The sequence below is a fragment of the Salvelinus alpinus genome, chromosome 16 (assembly GCF_045679555.1).
Source record: "Salvelinus alpinus chromosome 16, SLU_Salpinus.1, whole genome shotgun sequence".
Classification (NCBI taxonomy): Eukaryota; Metazoa; Chordata; class Actinopteri; order Salmoniformes; family Salmonidae; genus Salvelinus; species Salvelinus alpinus.
The window spans coordinates 55,931,139-55,947,589 of NC_092101.1; the positions used below are offsets into that span (position 1 = coordinate 55,931,139).

Sequence of the window (16,451 nt, forward strand, 5' to 3'; positions counted from 1 at the left end):
ACTCACATCTCTGGGACATCTTTTAGCATTTTCCTCACAGTAATACGCATTTTCAGTCTTTATTGGTCCTGTTACACAAATTATTAATTCATTTCTACCTGCCGCCCAATGAGAATACCTTTCATAACATGCAAGTATTGTTTAATAATTACAGATCCAATTAAAGATGATTCCCGATTAAACTGTACAACATATTTGAGTTTTTTTTGTTGTAAAAACAGATATCTCTGTTTGTATTTATAATCCTAAATCATGTTTTTTGTGTTTTTTGTGTGCCCTCCAGGGAACTCTTTATATATAATACGTGAGAGGTAATATATCAATTTATTTTACACAATGGTATCAATTTCAGAGCGTTTCTTGAGTTTCATCCTTCTGCCATACGAGTCGCAGTTTCTCATTTCTCCAGTTTATGTGCGTACATACGCATGGGTCAAAGTGTCAGTAGAGGACCGCACATTCTCCCGCCAAGTTATTTTTTTTATAAATCCCAAAGTTTGCTTAGAAAGTGGCATACGACTTGTTTTGTGCCAACGTTTATAAATGAGGCCCCGGAGGTGGCGTTATCCGTATCTAAGGAAGTAAACACCTGGCAGAGTTGCCAATTCTCACACATTCACCGTGACACACACACACACAGTTGACTCTGATCACACTACTCCACAACAAAAACAAAGCACACAACAAAAAATAAACTTTTGTGGGATTCCAGCATAAGGTATTTATGCTGGAATCCCACAAAAGTTTATTTTTTTTATGTGTGCTTTGTTTTCATGAATTGTGTGCAGGTATAAATATGAAGGCAGCATCTCTCCAAACGCCACCATCATTACTTCTGGGTGTCTGCCTCAAGCCCAATACCCCTCCTACTCGTTGCTATGGTGAAAGTTGATACAGGCTGCACTCCTTCATTGTCATCACACTTCACTGACAGAATTTAGTGGTCAGTTCTCATCGTCTTACAACACAAGACAAGTCACAAGACAAGACAAGGAATTGTTAGATTACTTGTTAGATATTACTGCCCTGTCGGAACTAGAAACACAAGCATTTCGTTTACACTCACATTAACATCTGCTAACCATGTGTATGTGACCAATATAATTTGATAGGAGAGAATTCACATCAAAGACAGAACAAAGTAATGAAGGTAAGCATTGTAGTCCACCTTATCATTAACAGAAATTACACGGTGAGGCAGGATGTTGGGTTTATGTTGGCTAACTAGGAAGCTACCTAATATTTTATTTTATTTATGGAAAAGTTAGGTAAGTTAGCTAAGCTACATGCTAGTTAGCTAGCCTACCAGTGCTGGCTTGCCAAAGAGCCTCAAGTTCCCCCTAAAAAGTGTAAAAGCATCCCCCTTTGTTTACTTATATTTTGGGGAACACAGTGAGTCATCCCCCTTTGAGAAATGCTGGTGGTGATGAATTGCATCAGCTAGCTAGTAACTATACATTTTCCATCAGCTAGCTAGCTAGTAACTATACATTTTCCATTTTCCATCAGCTAGCTAGCTAGTAACTATACATTTTCCATTTTCCATCAGCTAGCTAGCTAGTAACTATACATTTTCCATTTTCCATCAGCTAGCTAGCTAGTAACTATACATTTTCCATCAGCTAGCTAGCTAGTAACTATACATTTTCCATTTTCCATCAGCTAGCTAGCTAGTAACTATACATTTTCCATTTTCCATCAGCTAGCTAGCTAGTAACTATACATTTTCCATTTTCCATCAGCTAGCTAGCTAGTAACTATACATTTTCCATTTTCCATCAGCTAGCTAGCTAGTAACTATACATTTTCCATCAGCTAGCTAGCTAGTAACTATACATTTTCCATTTTCCATCAGCTAGCTAGTAACTATACATTTTCCATTTTCCATCAGCTAGCTAGCTAGTAACTATACATTTTCCATTTTCCATCAGCTAGCTAGCTAGTAACTATACATTTTCCATTTTCCATCAGCTAGCTAGCTAGTAACTATACATTTTCCATTTTCCATCAGCTAGCTAGCTAGTAACTATACATTTTCCATTTTCCATCAGCTAGCTAGCTAGTAACTATACATTTTCCATTTTCCATCAGCTAGCTAGCTAGTAACTATACATTTTCCATCAGCTAGCTAGCTAGTAACTATACATTTTCCATTTTCCATCAGCTAGCTAGTAACTATACATTTTCCATTTTCCATCAGCTAGCTAGCTAGTAACTATACATTTTCCATTTTCCATCAGCTAGCTAGCTAGTAACTATACATTTTCCATTTTCCATCAGCTAGCTAGCTAGTAACTATACATTTTCCATTTTCCATCAGCTAGCTAGCTAGTAACTATACATTTTCCATTTTCCATCAGCTAGCTAGCTAGTAACTATACATTTTCCATTTTCCATCAGCTAGCTAGTAACTATACATTTTCCATTTTCCATCAGCTAGCTAGCTAGTAACTATACATTTTCCATTTTCCATCAGCTAGCTAGCTAGTAACTATACATTTTCCATTTTCCATCAGCTAGCTAGCTAGTAACTATACATTTTCCGAGATTGTTTGACGTAACTTATGAAACCGAATGAATCAAACCAGAATCTGCAATCGATCTCTGTTTTAAGTATGTCATCTAAAGTGGCAGAGAAGAGAACATTCATTTCAATGTGGGCAGCAAAATATCAGCCCACAACAAAAACATTTTTTTAAATAAATACATTTATTTCACCTTTATTTAACCAGGTAGGCCAGTTGAGAACAAGTTCTCATTTACAACTGCGACCTGGCCAAGATAAAGCAAAGCAGTTTGACACAAACAACAACACAGAGTTACACATGGAATAAACAAACAAACAGTCAATAATACAGTAGAAAAATGTATATACAGTGTGTGCAAATGAGGTAGGATCAGGGAGGTAAGGCAATAAATAGGCCATAGTGGCAAGGTATTTACGATATAGCAATTAAACACTGGAGTGATAGATGTGCAGAAGATGAATGTGCAAGTAGAGATACTGGGGTGCAAAGGAGCAAAATAAATAAATAAATACAGTATGGGGATGAGGTAGTTGGATGGGCTATTTACAGATGGGCTATGTACAGGTGCAATGATCTGTGAGCTGCTCTGACAGCTGGTGCTTGAAGTTAGTTTGTTCCAGTCATTGGCAGCAGAGAACTGGAAGGAAAGGCGGCCAAAGGGGGAATTGGCTTTGGGGGTGACCAGTGAGATATACCTGCTGGAGCGCGTGCTGCGGGTGGGTGCTGCTATGGTGACCAGTGAGCTGAGATAAGGCGGGGCTTTACCTAGCAGAGACTTGTAGATGACCTGGAGCCAGTGGGTTTGGCGACGAGTATGAAGCGAGGGCTAGCCAACGAGAGCGTACAGGTCGCAGTGGTGGGTAGTATATGGGGCTTTGGTGACAAAACGGATGGCACTGTGATAGACTGCATCCAATTTGTTGAGTAGAGTGTTGGAGGCTATTTTGTAAATGACATCGCCGAAGTCGAGGATTGGTAGGATAGTCAGTTTTACGAGGGTATGTTTGGCAGCATGAGTGAAGCATGCTTTGTTGCGAAATAGGAAGGCGATTCTAGATTTAATTTTGGATTGGAGATGCTTAATGTGGGTCTGGAAGGAGAGTTTACAGTCTAACCAGACACCTAGGTATTTGTAGTTGTCCACATATTCTAAGTCAGAACCATTCAGAGTAGTGATGCTGGACAGGCGGGCAGGTGCTGGTAGCGATCGGTTGAAGAGCATGCATTTAGTTTTACTTGCATTTAAGAGCAGTTGGAGGCCACGGAAGGAGAGTTGTATGGCATTGAAGCTCATCTGGAGGTTAGTTAACACAGTGGCCAAAGAAGGGCCAGAAGTATACAGAATGGTGTTGTCTGCGTAGAGGTGGATCAGAGAATCACCAGCAGCAAAAGCGACATCATTGATGTATACAGAGAAAAAAGTCGTCCCCAGAATTGAACCCTGTGGCACCCCCACAGAGACTGCCAGAGGTCCGGACAACAGGCCCTCCGATTTGACACACTGTACTCTGTCTGAGAATTAGTTGGTGAACCAGGCGAGGCAGTCATTTGAGAAACCAAGGCTGTCGAGTCTGCCGATAAGAATGTGGTGATTGACAGAGTCGAAAGCCTTGGCCAGGTTGATGAATACAGCTGCACAGTATTGTCTCTTATCGATGGAGGTTATGATATTGTTTAGGACCTTGAGCGTGGCTGAGGTGCACCCATGACCAGCTCTGGAACCAGATTGCATAGCGGAGAAGGTACGGTGGGATTCGAAATGGTCAGTGATCTGTTTGTTAACTTGGCTTTCGAAGACTTTAGAAAGGCAGGGCAGGATGGATATAGGGCTATAACAGTTTGGGTCTAGAGTGTCTCCCCCTTTGAAGAGGGGAATGACCGTGGCAGCTTTCCAATCTTTGGGGATCTCAGATGATACGAAGGAGAGGTTGAACAGGCTGGTAATAGTTGTTGCAACAATTTCGGCTGCTAATTCTAGAAAGAGAGGGCCAAGATTGTCTAGTCCTTCTGATTTGTAGGGGTCCAGATTTTGCAACTCTTTCAGAACATCAGCTATCTGGATTTGAGTGAAGGAGAAATGGGGGAGGCTCGGGCAAGTTGCTGTGGGGGGTGCAGGGCTGTTGACCGGGGTAGGGGCAGCCAGGTGGAAAGCATGGCCAGCCGTAGGAAAATGCTTATTGAAATTCTCAATTATTGTGGATTTATCAGTGGTGACAGTAATACTGTGTAATGTGTAAATCAAACTGTATTCCTATCATGCAATACTGTGTAATGTGTACATTAATCTGTATTCCTAATGTGTACATTAATCTGTATTCCTATCATGTAATACTGTGTAATGTGTATATCAAACTGTATTCCTATCATGTAATACTGTGTAATGTGTATATCAAACTGTATTCCTGTCACGTTCTGACCTTTATTTCCTTTGTTTTGTCTTTATTTAGTATGGTCAGGGCGTGAGTTGGGGTGGGCAGTCTATGTGTGTTTTTCTATGTTGGGGTTTTGTGTTCGGCCTGGTATGGTTCTCAATCAGAGGCAGCTGTCAATCGTTGTCCCTGATTGAGAATCATACTTAGGTAGCCTGGGTTTCACTTTTGGTTTGTGGGTGTTTGTTTCCGTGTGAGTGTTTGTTGCCACACGGTACTGTTTCGGTTTCGTTCATGTTCACATTTATTGTTTTGTATTTCATAGTGTTCAGTTTATGTTTTAAAATAAACGTTATGGACACTTACCACGCTGCGCATTGGTCTTCCGATCCTTCAAACTTCTCCTCCTCAGATGAGGACAGCCGTTACAATTCCTATCATGTAATACTGTGTAATGTGTATATCAAACTGTATTCCTATCATGTAATACTGTGTAATGTGTATATCAAACTGTATTCCTATCATGGAATACTGTGTAATGTGTATATCAAACTGTATTCCTATCATGTAATACTGTGTAATGTGTACATCAAACTGTATTCCTATCATGTAATACTGTGTAATGTGTATATCAAACTGTATTCCTATCATGTAATACTGTGTAATGTGTATATCAAACTGTATTCCTATCATGGAATACTGTGTAATGTGTATATCAAACTGTATTCCTATCATGTAATACTGTGTAATGTGTACATCAAACTGTATTCCTATCATGTAATACTGTGTAATGTGTATATCAAACTGTATTCCTATCATGTAATACTGTGTAATGTGTATATCAAACTGTATTCCTATCATGTAATACTGTGTAATGTGTATATCAAACTGTATTCCTATCATGTAATACTGTGTAATGTGTATATCAAACTGTATTCCTATCATGTAATACTGTGTAATGTGTATATCAAACTGTATTCCTATCATGTAATACTGTGTAATGTGTATATCAAACTGTATTCCTATCATGTAATACTGTGTAATGTGTATAAAAGTATCATGTTCTGTTGAAGTCGGAAGTTTACACACACTTAGGTTGGAGTCATTAAAACTCTTTTTTCAGCCACTCCACAAACTTCTTGTGATCAAACTATAGTTTTGGCAAGTCGGTTAGGACATCTACTTTGTGCATGACACAAGTAATTTTTCCAACAATTGTTCACAGACAGATTTTTAAACTTTTAATTCACTGTATGACAATTCCAGTGGGTCAGAAGTTTACATACACTAAGTTGATGTGCCTTTAAACAGCTTGGAAAATTCCAGAAAATGATGTCATGGCTTTAGAAGCTTCTGATAAGCTAATTGACATAATTTGAGTTAATTGGAGGTTTACCTGTGGAAGTATTTCAAGGCCTACCTTCAAACTCAGTGCCTCTTTGCTTGACATCATGGGAAAATCAAAAGAAATTAGACAAGACTTCAGAAAATAAATTGTAGACCTTCACAAGTCTGGTTCATCCTTGGGAGCAATTTCCAAATGCCTGAAGGTACCATGTTCATCTGTACAAACAATAGTACGCAAGTATAAACACCATGGGACCACGCAGCCGTCATACCGCTCAGGAAGGAGACGAGTTCTGTCTCCTAGAGATGAACATACTTTGGTGCGAAAGTGCAAATCAATCCCAGAACAACAGCAAAGAACCTTGTGAAGATGCTGGAGGAAACAGGTACAAAAGTATCTATATCCACAGTAAAAACGAGTCCTATATCGACATAACCTGAAAGGCCGCACAGAAAGGAAGAAGCCACTGCTCCAAAACCGGCATAAAAAAGCCAGACTACGGTCTGCAACTGCATATAGGGACAAAGATCATACTTTTTGGAGAATTGTCCTCTGGTCTGATGAAACAAAAATAGAACTGTTTGGCCATAATGACCATCGTTATGTTTGGAGGAAAAAGGGGGAGGCTTGCAAACCGAAGAACACCATTCCAACCGTGAAGCACGGGGGTGGCAGCATCATGTTGTGGGGGGGCTTTGCTGCAGGAGGGACTGGGGCACTTCACAAAATAGATGGCATCATGAGGAATGAAAATTATGTGGATATATTGAAGCAACATCTCATGACATCAGTCAGGAAGTTTAAGCTTGGTCGCAAATGGGTCTTCCAAATGGACAATGACCCCAAGCATACTTCCAAATTTGTGGCAAAATGGCTTAAGGACAACAAAGTCAAGGTATTGGAGTGGCCATCACAAAGCCCTGACCTCAATCCTATAGAACATTTGTGGGAAGAACTGAAAAAGCATGTGCGAGCAATGAGGCCTACAAACCTGACTCAGTTACACCAGCTCTGTCAGGAGGAATGGGCCAAAATTGACCCAACTTATTGTGGGAAGCTTGTGGAAGGCTACCCGAAACGTTTGACCCAAGTTAAACAATATAAAGGCAATGCTTCCAAATACTAATTGATTGTATGTAAACTTCTGACCCACTGGGAATGTGATGAAAGAAATAAAAGCTGAAATAAATAATTCTCTCTACTATTATTCTGACATTTCACATTCTTAAAATAAAGTGGTGATCCTAACTGACCTAAGACAGGGCATTTTTACTCGGATTAAGTGTCAGGAATTGTGAAAAACTGAGTTTAAATGTATTTGGCTAAGGTGCATGTAAACTTCTGACTTCAACTGTTTGTAAAGTGTATGAATAATGTATAGTACCAGTCAAAGGTCTGGACACACCTACTCATTCAAGGGTTCTTCTTTATTTGTACTATTTTCTATATTGTAGAATAATAGTGAAGACATCAACTATGACATAACACATATGGAATCATGTAGTAACCAAAAAAGTGTTGAACAAATCAAAATATATTTTATATTTGAAATTCTTCATAGTAGCCACGCTTTGCCTTAATGACAGCTTTGCACACTCTTGGCATTCTCTACCCCTGTATAGAGTAGGGTTAGGGCGGTGAGTTACCCCTGTATAGAGTGGTGTTAGGATGGTGAGTTACCCCTGTATAGAGTAGAGTTAGGGTGGTGAGTTCCCCCTGTATAGAGTGGGGTTAGGGGTGGTGAGTTACCCCTGTAGAGAGTGGTGTTAGGGTGGTGAGTTACCCCTGTAGAGAGTGGGGTTAGGGTGGTGAGTTACCCTTGTATAGAGTGGGGTGGTGAGTTACCCCTGTATAGAGTAGGGTTAGGGTGGTGAGTTACCCCTGTATAGAGTGGGGTTAGGGTGGTGAGTTGCCCCTGTATAGAGTGGGGTGGTGAGTTACCCTGTATAGAGTGGGGTGGTGAGTTACCCCTGTAGAGAGTGGGGTTAGGGTGGTGAGTTACCCCTGTATAGAGTGGGGTTAGGGTGGTGAGTTACTCCTGTATAGAGTGGGGTGGTGAGTTACCCCTGTATAGAGTAGGGTTAGGGTGGTGAGTTACCCCTGTATAGAGTGGAGTTAGGGTGGTGAGTTACCCCTGTATAGAGTGGGGTTAGGGTGGTGAGTTACCCCTGTATAGAGTAGGGTTAGGGTGGTGAGTTACCCCTGTATAGAGTGGGGTTAGGGTGGTGAGTTACCCCTGTATAGAGTGGGGTGGTGAGTTACCCCTGTATAGAGTGGAGTTAGGGTGGTGAGTTACCCCTGTATAGAGTGGGGTGGTGAGTTACCCCTGTATAGAGTGGGGTTAGGGTGGTGAGTTACCCCTGTATAGAGTGGGGTTAGGGTGGTGAGCTTCCCCTGTATAGAGTGGGGTGGTGAGTTACCCCTGTATAGAGTGGGGTTAGGGTGGTGAGCTTCCCCTGTATAGAGTGGGGTTAGGGTGGTGAGTTACCCCTGTATAGAGTAGGGTTAGGGTGGTGAGTTACCCCTGTATAGAGTGGAGTTAGGGTGGTGAGTTACCCCTGTATAGAGTGGGGTGGTGAGTTACCCCTGTATAGAGTAGGGTTAGGGTGGTGAGTTACCCCTGTATAGAGTGGGGTTAGGGTGGTGAGTTACCCCTGTATAGAGTGGGGTTAGGGTGGTGAGTACCCCTGTAGAGAGTGGAGTGGTGAGTTACCCCTGTATAGAGTGGGGTGGTGAGTTACCCCTGTATAGAGGGGAGTGGTGAGTTACCCCTGTATAGAGTGGAGTGGTGAGTTACCCCTGTATAGAGTAGGGTTAGGGTGGTGAGTTACCCCTGTAGAGAGTGGGGTGGTGAGTTACCCCTGTATAGAGTGGAGTGGTGAGTTACCCCTGTATAGAGTGGAGTGGTGAGTTACCCCTGTATAGAGTAGGGTTAGGGTGGTGAGTTACCCCTGTAGAGAGTGGGGTGGTGAGTTACCCCTGTATAGAGTGGGGTGGTGAGTTACCCCTGTAGAGAGTGGGGTTAGGGTGGTGAGTTACCCCTGTATAGAGTGGGGTTAGGGGTGGTGAGTTACCCCTGTATAGAGTGGGGTTAGGGTGGTGAGTTACCCCTGTAGAGAGTGGGGTGGTGAGTTACCCCTGTATAGAGTGGGGTTAGGGTGGTGAGTTACCCCTGTATAGAGTGGGGTTAGGGTGGTGAGTTACCCCTGTATACAGTGGAGTTAGGGTGGTGAGTTACCCCTGTATAGAGTGGGGTTAGGGTGGTGAGTTACCCCTGTATAGAGTGGAGTTAGGGTGGTGAGTTACCCCTGTATAGAGTGGGGTTAGGGTGGTGAGTTACCCCTGTAGAGAGTGGAGTTAGGGTGATGAGTTACCCCTGTATAGAGTAGAGTTAGGGTGGTGAGTTACCCCTGTATAGAGTGGGGTTAGGGTGGTGAGTTACCCTTGTAGAGAGTGGGGTGGTGAGTTACCCCTGTATAGAGTGGGGTTAGGGTGGTGAGTTACCCCTGTAGAGAGTGGAGTTAGGGTGATGAGTTACCCCTGTATAGAGTAGAGTTAGGGTGGTGAGTTACCCCTGTATAGAGTGGGGTTAGGGTGGTGAGTTACCCCTGTATAGAGTGGAGTTAGGGTGATGAGTTACCCCTGTATAGAGTAGAGTTAGGGTGGTGAGTTACCCCTGTATAGAGTGGGGTTAGGGTGGTGAGTTACCCCTGTATAGAGTGGGGTTAGGGTGGTGAGTTACCCCTGTAGAGAGTGGAGTTAGGGTGATGAGTTACCCCTGTATAGAGTAGAGTTAGGGTGGTGAGTTACCCCTGTATAGAGTGGGGTTAGGGTGGTGAGTTACCCCTGTATAGAGTGGGGTTAGGGTGGTGAGTTACCCCTGTATAGAGTGGGGTTAGGGTGGTGAGTTACCCCTGTATAGAGTGGAGTTAGGGTGGTGAGTTACCCCTGTATAGAGTGGAGTTAGGGTGGTGAGTTACCCCTGTATAGAGTGGAGTGGTGAGTTACCCCTGTATAGAGTGGAGTTAGGGTGGACTACACGGCTATTTTAAGTTCAATAAATAAATGACTATAGCAAGTGCAAAGGTGCCAAATAGAGTATCATATTTTATCTGCCAAAAATCTGCCAATTTCAAACATTTCTGTTTCTGTGAAACAGTTTATCAAACAAAGAAAGGTATGTATCTCGGCGTACGCGTCATCACACTCCCTCATCTGATTGGTGGAGTAGGCGTTGTGGTTCTGGTAAGTAGTGACCCTTCGCTGTGAGGTCGTCCCCACACCGTCCCTAGTGGATAACATCTGCACCGCAGTGGAGGAGTTTCCTGTTCCACTTCCCTGCTTCAGTGGGACAGGAACTCCCTGTACTGCCTCCCCGCCTGCCTGACGCGATAGCCTCAAACAGGGAAGAAGATTGCCCCACACCAAAAAACGGTGCTATTTATGCTTTTTCACCGCCATTGCTTTCCAGGGGCGTCAAGCGTGTTAATATTAGTGTTGAATGGATTTCTAAGTCGTTAAAGTGGACCAAATTCCCGGGAAAACAACTCCGGGTGAGTATCTAATCAGCTCGGGAAGTTTTAGCTGTGTAACCAACGCCCACGAAAACTTTCTGTGATGTTTCTCTCTGGGTGTTGTCTTTTGTGGTTTCGCGTTGTTTTACTCGTTATGGGTTTTGTATACAAGAGAATTCGCGTTTTTATCGAATTTAGACGAAAAAAAAATGTGCTATGCGTTTATTGTTTTGATTTTAATGAATGAAAAGTTAACTCTATAAACGGCATATTTTCCTTCAACGCCCTAGGCCCCTAACAATGCGACTAATCAGACGAGATAGGATCTTGACACGCAGGAATCTGACATAGATCCGCGCGTCGAGAGTAACTCTTATACAGGCGAGTCACACAGGTTGCAGGAATGATTTTCAAACCAATCATGGTGGTTGCTGACTGACACATCAATGAGAAAATACTAAAAGTGCTCCAAATAATTTACTGTTGGGGAAGTAACTATGAAAACTAGTGGTTGATAATGACTCTGTTACAGTGCACTCAAAGTATTCAGACCTCTTCACTTTTTCCACATTTTGTTATGTTACAGCCTTAATCTAAAATGGATTAAATGTTTTACTCAGCAATTTACACACAATATCATCAATATCATGTCGAGGCACAGATCACATTTCTGCAGCATTGAAGGTCCCCAAGAACACAGTGGCCTCCATCATTCTTAAACGGAAGAAGTTTGGAATCACTAAGACTCTTCCTAGAGCTGGCTGCCCGGCCAAGACTTGAGGCTGTAATCGCTGCCAAAGGTGCTTCAACAAAGTACTTAGTGAAGGGTCGAATCCCCGAGCTGACAAGGTACAAATCTGTTCTGCCCCTTAACAAGGCAGTTAACCCACTGTTCCTAGGCTGTCATTGTAAATAAGAATTTGTTCTTAATGACTTGCCTTGTTAAATAAAGGTAAAATAAATAAATAATAAAAATACTTAAATGTAATATATATATTTTTTTTATACATTTGCTAAAATGTCTAAACCTGTTTTTGCTTTGTCATTATGGGTTATTGTATGTAGCTTGAGGGGGGGAAACAACTATTTAATCAACTTTAAAATAAGGCTGTAACATAACAAAAATGTGGAAAAAGTCAAGGGGTCTGAATACTTAACAAATGCACTGTCTTCTGTAGGGGGGAGTTTTGCTAACAGCCGTCTGAACATTAACAGGCATCACTCGCTGTTTTTGATGTATAAGGACTAGGGCGATATGGACAAAAATAATATCTAAACTCAGGAAAAAAAGAAACTTCCTCTCACTGTCATCTGCATTTTTTAGCAGCAAACATAACATGTGTAAATATTTGTATGAACATAACAAGATTCAACAACTGAGACATAAACTGAACAAGTTCCACAGACATGTGACTGACAGAAATTGAATAATGTGTCCCTGAACAAAGGGGGGGGGTCAAAATCAAAAGTAACAGTCAGTATCTGGTGTGGCCACCAGCTGCATTAGGTACTGCAGTGCATCTCCTCCTCATGGACTGCACCAGATGTGCCAGTTCTTGCTGTGAGATGTTAACCCACTCTTCCACCAAGGCACCTGCAAGTTCCCGGACATTTCTGGGGGGAATGGCCCTAGCCCTCACCCTCCGATCCAACAGGTACCAGACGTGCTCAATGGAATTGAGACCTGGGCTCTTCGCTGGCCATGGCAGAACACTGACATTCCTGTCTTGCAGGAAATCACACACAGAACGAGCAGTATGGATGGTGGCATTGTCATGCTGGAGGGTCATGTCAGGATGAGCCTGCAGGAAGGGTACCACATGAGGGAGGAGGATGTCTTCCCTGTAACGCACAGCGTTGAGATTGTCTGCAATGACAACAAGCTCAGTCCTATGATGCTGTGACACACCGCCCCAGACCATGACGGACCCTCCACCTCCAAATCGCTCCAGAGTACAGGCCTCGGTGTAACGCTCATTCCCTCAACAATAAATGCAAATCCGACCATTACCCCATGTGAGACAAAACCGCGACTCGCCAGTGAAGAGCACTTTTTGCCAGTCCTGTCTGGTCCAGCGACGGTGGGTTTGTGCCCATAAGCGACGTTGTTGCCGGTGATGTCTGGTGAGGACCTGCCTTACCACAGGCCTACAAGCCCTCAGTCCAGCCTCTCTCAGCCTATTGCGGACAGTCTGAGCACTGATGGAGGGATTGTGCGTTCCTGGTGTAACTCGGGCAGTTGTTGTTGCCATCCTGTACCTGTCCCGCAGGTGTGATGTTCGGATGTACCGATCCTGTGCAGGTGTTGTTACACGTTGTCTGCCACTGCGAGGACGATCAGCTGTCCGTCCTGTCTCCCTGTAGCGCTGTCTTAGGCGTCTCACAGTATGGACATTGCAATTTATTGCCCTGGCCACATCTGCAGTCCTCATGCCTCCTTGCAGCATGCCTAAGGCACGTTCACGCAGATGAGCAGGGACCCTGGGCATCTTTCTTTTGGTGTTTTTCATAGTCAGTAGAAGGCCTCTTTAGTGTCCTAAGTTTTCATAACTGTGACCTTAATTGCCTACTGTCTGTAAGCTGTTAGTGTCTTAACGACCGTTCCACAGGTGCATGTTCATTAGTTCTTTATGGTTCATTGAACAAGCATGGGAAACAGTGTTTAAACCCTTTACAATGAAGATCTGTGAAGTTATTTTGATTTTTACGAATTATCTTTGAAAGATGGGGTCCTGAAAAAGGGCCGTTGCTTTTTTTGCTGAGTTTACATTAGTAACATAGCTATATTTATATACACTGCTCAAAAAAATAAAGGGAACACTTAAACAACACAATGTAACTCCAAGTCAATCACACTTCTGTGAAATCAAACTGTCCACTTAGGAAGCAACACTGATTGACAATAAATTTCACATGCTGTTGTGCAAATGGAATAGACAAAAGGTGGAAATTATAGGCAATTAGCAAGACACCCCCAAAAAAGGAGTGATTCTGCAGGTGGTGACCACAGACCACTTCTCAGTTCCTATGCTTCCTGGCTGATGTTTTGGTCACTTTTGAATGCTGGCGGTGCTCTCACTCTAGTGGTAGCATGAGACGGAGTCTACAACCCACACAAGTGGCTCAGGTAGTGCAGTTCATCCAGGATGGCACATCAATGCGAGCTGTGGCAAAAAGGTTTGCTGTGTCTGTCAGCGTAGTGTCCAGAGCATGGAGGCGCTATCAGGAGACAGGCCAGTACATCAGGAGACGTGGAGGAGGCCGTAGGAGGGCAACAACCCAGCAGCAGGACCGCTACCTCCGCCTTTGTGCAAGGAGGTGCACTGCCAGTGCCCTGCAAAATGACCTCCAGCAGGCCACAAATGTGCATGTGCACGTTTCTGGGATATTTTATTTCAGCTGATGAAACATGGGACCAACACTTTACATGTTGCGTTTTCTATTTGTGTTCAGTGTAGTTCAGCTCCACCTGCAAAATGTCTAGTAGTTGAACTACTAGTTGAACTACTAGTTGAACTACGTGTAGGTCACTGCTGTTGGGTTGTTATTGAGGAACTGAGATTTAAAAGGCGACGTTTCATCAGTCTTTCTGAACTGAAGTCATATCCATCCATTGCTCTGCAAAAATCAAGGTTTAAATTGTATTTGGTGTGTGCATATGAACCAGATGTCTGTAGTGACTTGTATTGACGTGTTGATTTATAAATGTGGTTTCTATGGACTCGTATCATATCTGTTGGGTGTGGGCTGGGTGGTATGGCCCAGGTTCCTGCTAAACCACAGGTTCCTGCAAAACCACAATGTAACCATTCACCGGTTGGTTGGATCCTTGCTTCGTAATACACCCAATATCCTGTAGCCATTCTGCCACAACTAACCAACTCTGCAATTAGATAAGAAGTTTCTCTTAAAGCTCAACACGTCTATATTGAGACCAGATAGGCTTAGATCTGGTATAGGCCCTCCGGCAGTCTGGTATAGGCCCTCCGGCAGTCTGGTATAGGCCCTCCGGCAGTCTGGTATAGGCCCTCCGGCAGTCTGGTATAGGCCCGCCGGCAGTCTGGTATAGGCCAAAGGAACTCTGTGTGTTTGTATTTGCTCAGTGTCTTCCTTCCTTGTGTGATCTGGTGAAGCACAGTTGAGAGAGGGGACAGGGGAGAGGGACTTGCTGCTGAGGTTTAGGAGAAGTGAGACTTTCTGCTGATGTTTAGGAGAAGTGAGACTTTCTGCTGATGTTTAGGAGAAGTGAGAGTTGCTGCTGAGGTTTAGAAGTGAACGAGAGAAACTGTAGATGGGGGAGGGTGACAGCTGGACCCTGGTATATCTGGGTCTTGGTATTGCAGGTTTGGTTTGTGGTGGGGGACGTCATTTCTCTCTACAGGGTTTCTACCTCATAGTTGTTTTTCTTGTGGCAAAGTGAGGCTTCGAGCGAAGTGGTTTCCTTGGAAGCTGAAGTTTTTTTTAATGTGATTTCACACCTCTTGTGTATTTCTAACGTGACAACTTGTTGCAACTGCACAGCTACTGTTGGAGGTGTGACTCTGTCAATCCCCTGTTGGAGGTGTGACTGTCAATCCCCTGTTCAGAGGTGTCATTGGCTACGTCTTTTGCTGCATGGCTACAGGGCCACAAAACAACAGTTGACTTGATCTGAGCTTCTACCACGCAAGGCATCATCCAGACGAGTCTGTGGGAGGAGACACTGTTATTTCCAACAGAGCTGGTCTACTGGGCTGCATTCACTACGTTTTTACCTTCAATTTGAATTGAAACGGTACTGTATTGACTGAACAGTTGGGGGGGAAAAACCGGTTGGGTTGTGGGTTAAAAATGCACCGGTGCCCTTTTTTAAAATACGTCACTCTTTGCTTCAAGCCACACCCAGGCACACCCACACCAAATGGAGCAAACTTATCTTTCTGTTCAAGAACGTGCAAAAAATGTTCTGGGGGAAAATGTGCCATTCAGTACAAACCGTTCCACAACGTAGCAAACGTTTGAGTGAGCTGAACGCACCCCGGGTATTAGGGCTGGGAATTTTCAGGGACCTCACGATTCGATATTATCACGATACTTCTATGATTATATATTGCAATTGGATACTGTGATTTTATTGCGATTCGATGTTGCGAACATATTGCTCTCCATATGTCTGCTGCGGAGAGACGAGTCATGAGAGAACAACAAGTTTTGATCGGTCATGGAAATAGAAGGGCTGAAAACAAATTGGACCCCTAAAATACAAACCCTAACCCCTGTAAGCAGTCTGTGGATATGGTATGACAGCAACCCATGCTTTGGTTTTGTTGGACCCTGTTTCAGATGCTAACTTTTTAGCATTTGTGACACACATCCAATGCAAGTCAATGCTACCTAATATTAGCATTTTCACACTTCATATCCAAATCTATAAGTAACATAATTGAGCTACAACATTTTTAGGTTCTTTATTATGATTTGGATATGAAGCGTGAACGTGCTAATATAGGTACCATTGACTTGCATTGGAGCCAGCAAAATTTATCAAAGGGTGTAGCAGGAACAGCTCCATCTATTGGGTAAAACCTGGTACTTTACACTAATTTATGTGGGATACGCAAGTGACTGCAATGGCTAATTTCTCTGAACAAGGGGAAAAATCATCACCAAGTTCATTGAGAATACATTACATAGTATGAATAAACTATACTCC

The 16,451-nt window shown here is 43.1% G+C and overlaps 1 protein-coding gene across 2 annotated transcripts in view; it reads left to right on the forward strand.

Moving 5' to 3' along the window:
* Positions 1-10,538: 10,538 nt before the first annotated feature.
* Positions 10,539-16,451, forward strand: part of LOC139541701 (cytoplasmic FMR1-interacting protein 1 homolog) — a 98,516-nt gene continuing 92,603 nt past the window's right edge. Inside the window, exon 1 of one of the 2 annotated variants that reach the window (XM_071346638.1) lies at positions 10,539-10,798. The gene's annotated coding sequence lies outside the window, so the exon portion shown is untranslated. The remainder of the gene's footprint in view (positions 10,799-16,451) is intronic. The other variant, XM_071346639.1, reaches the window with a different exon arrangement.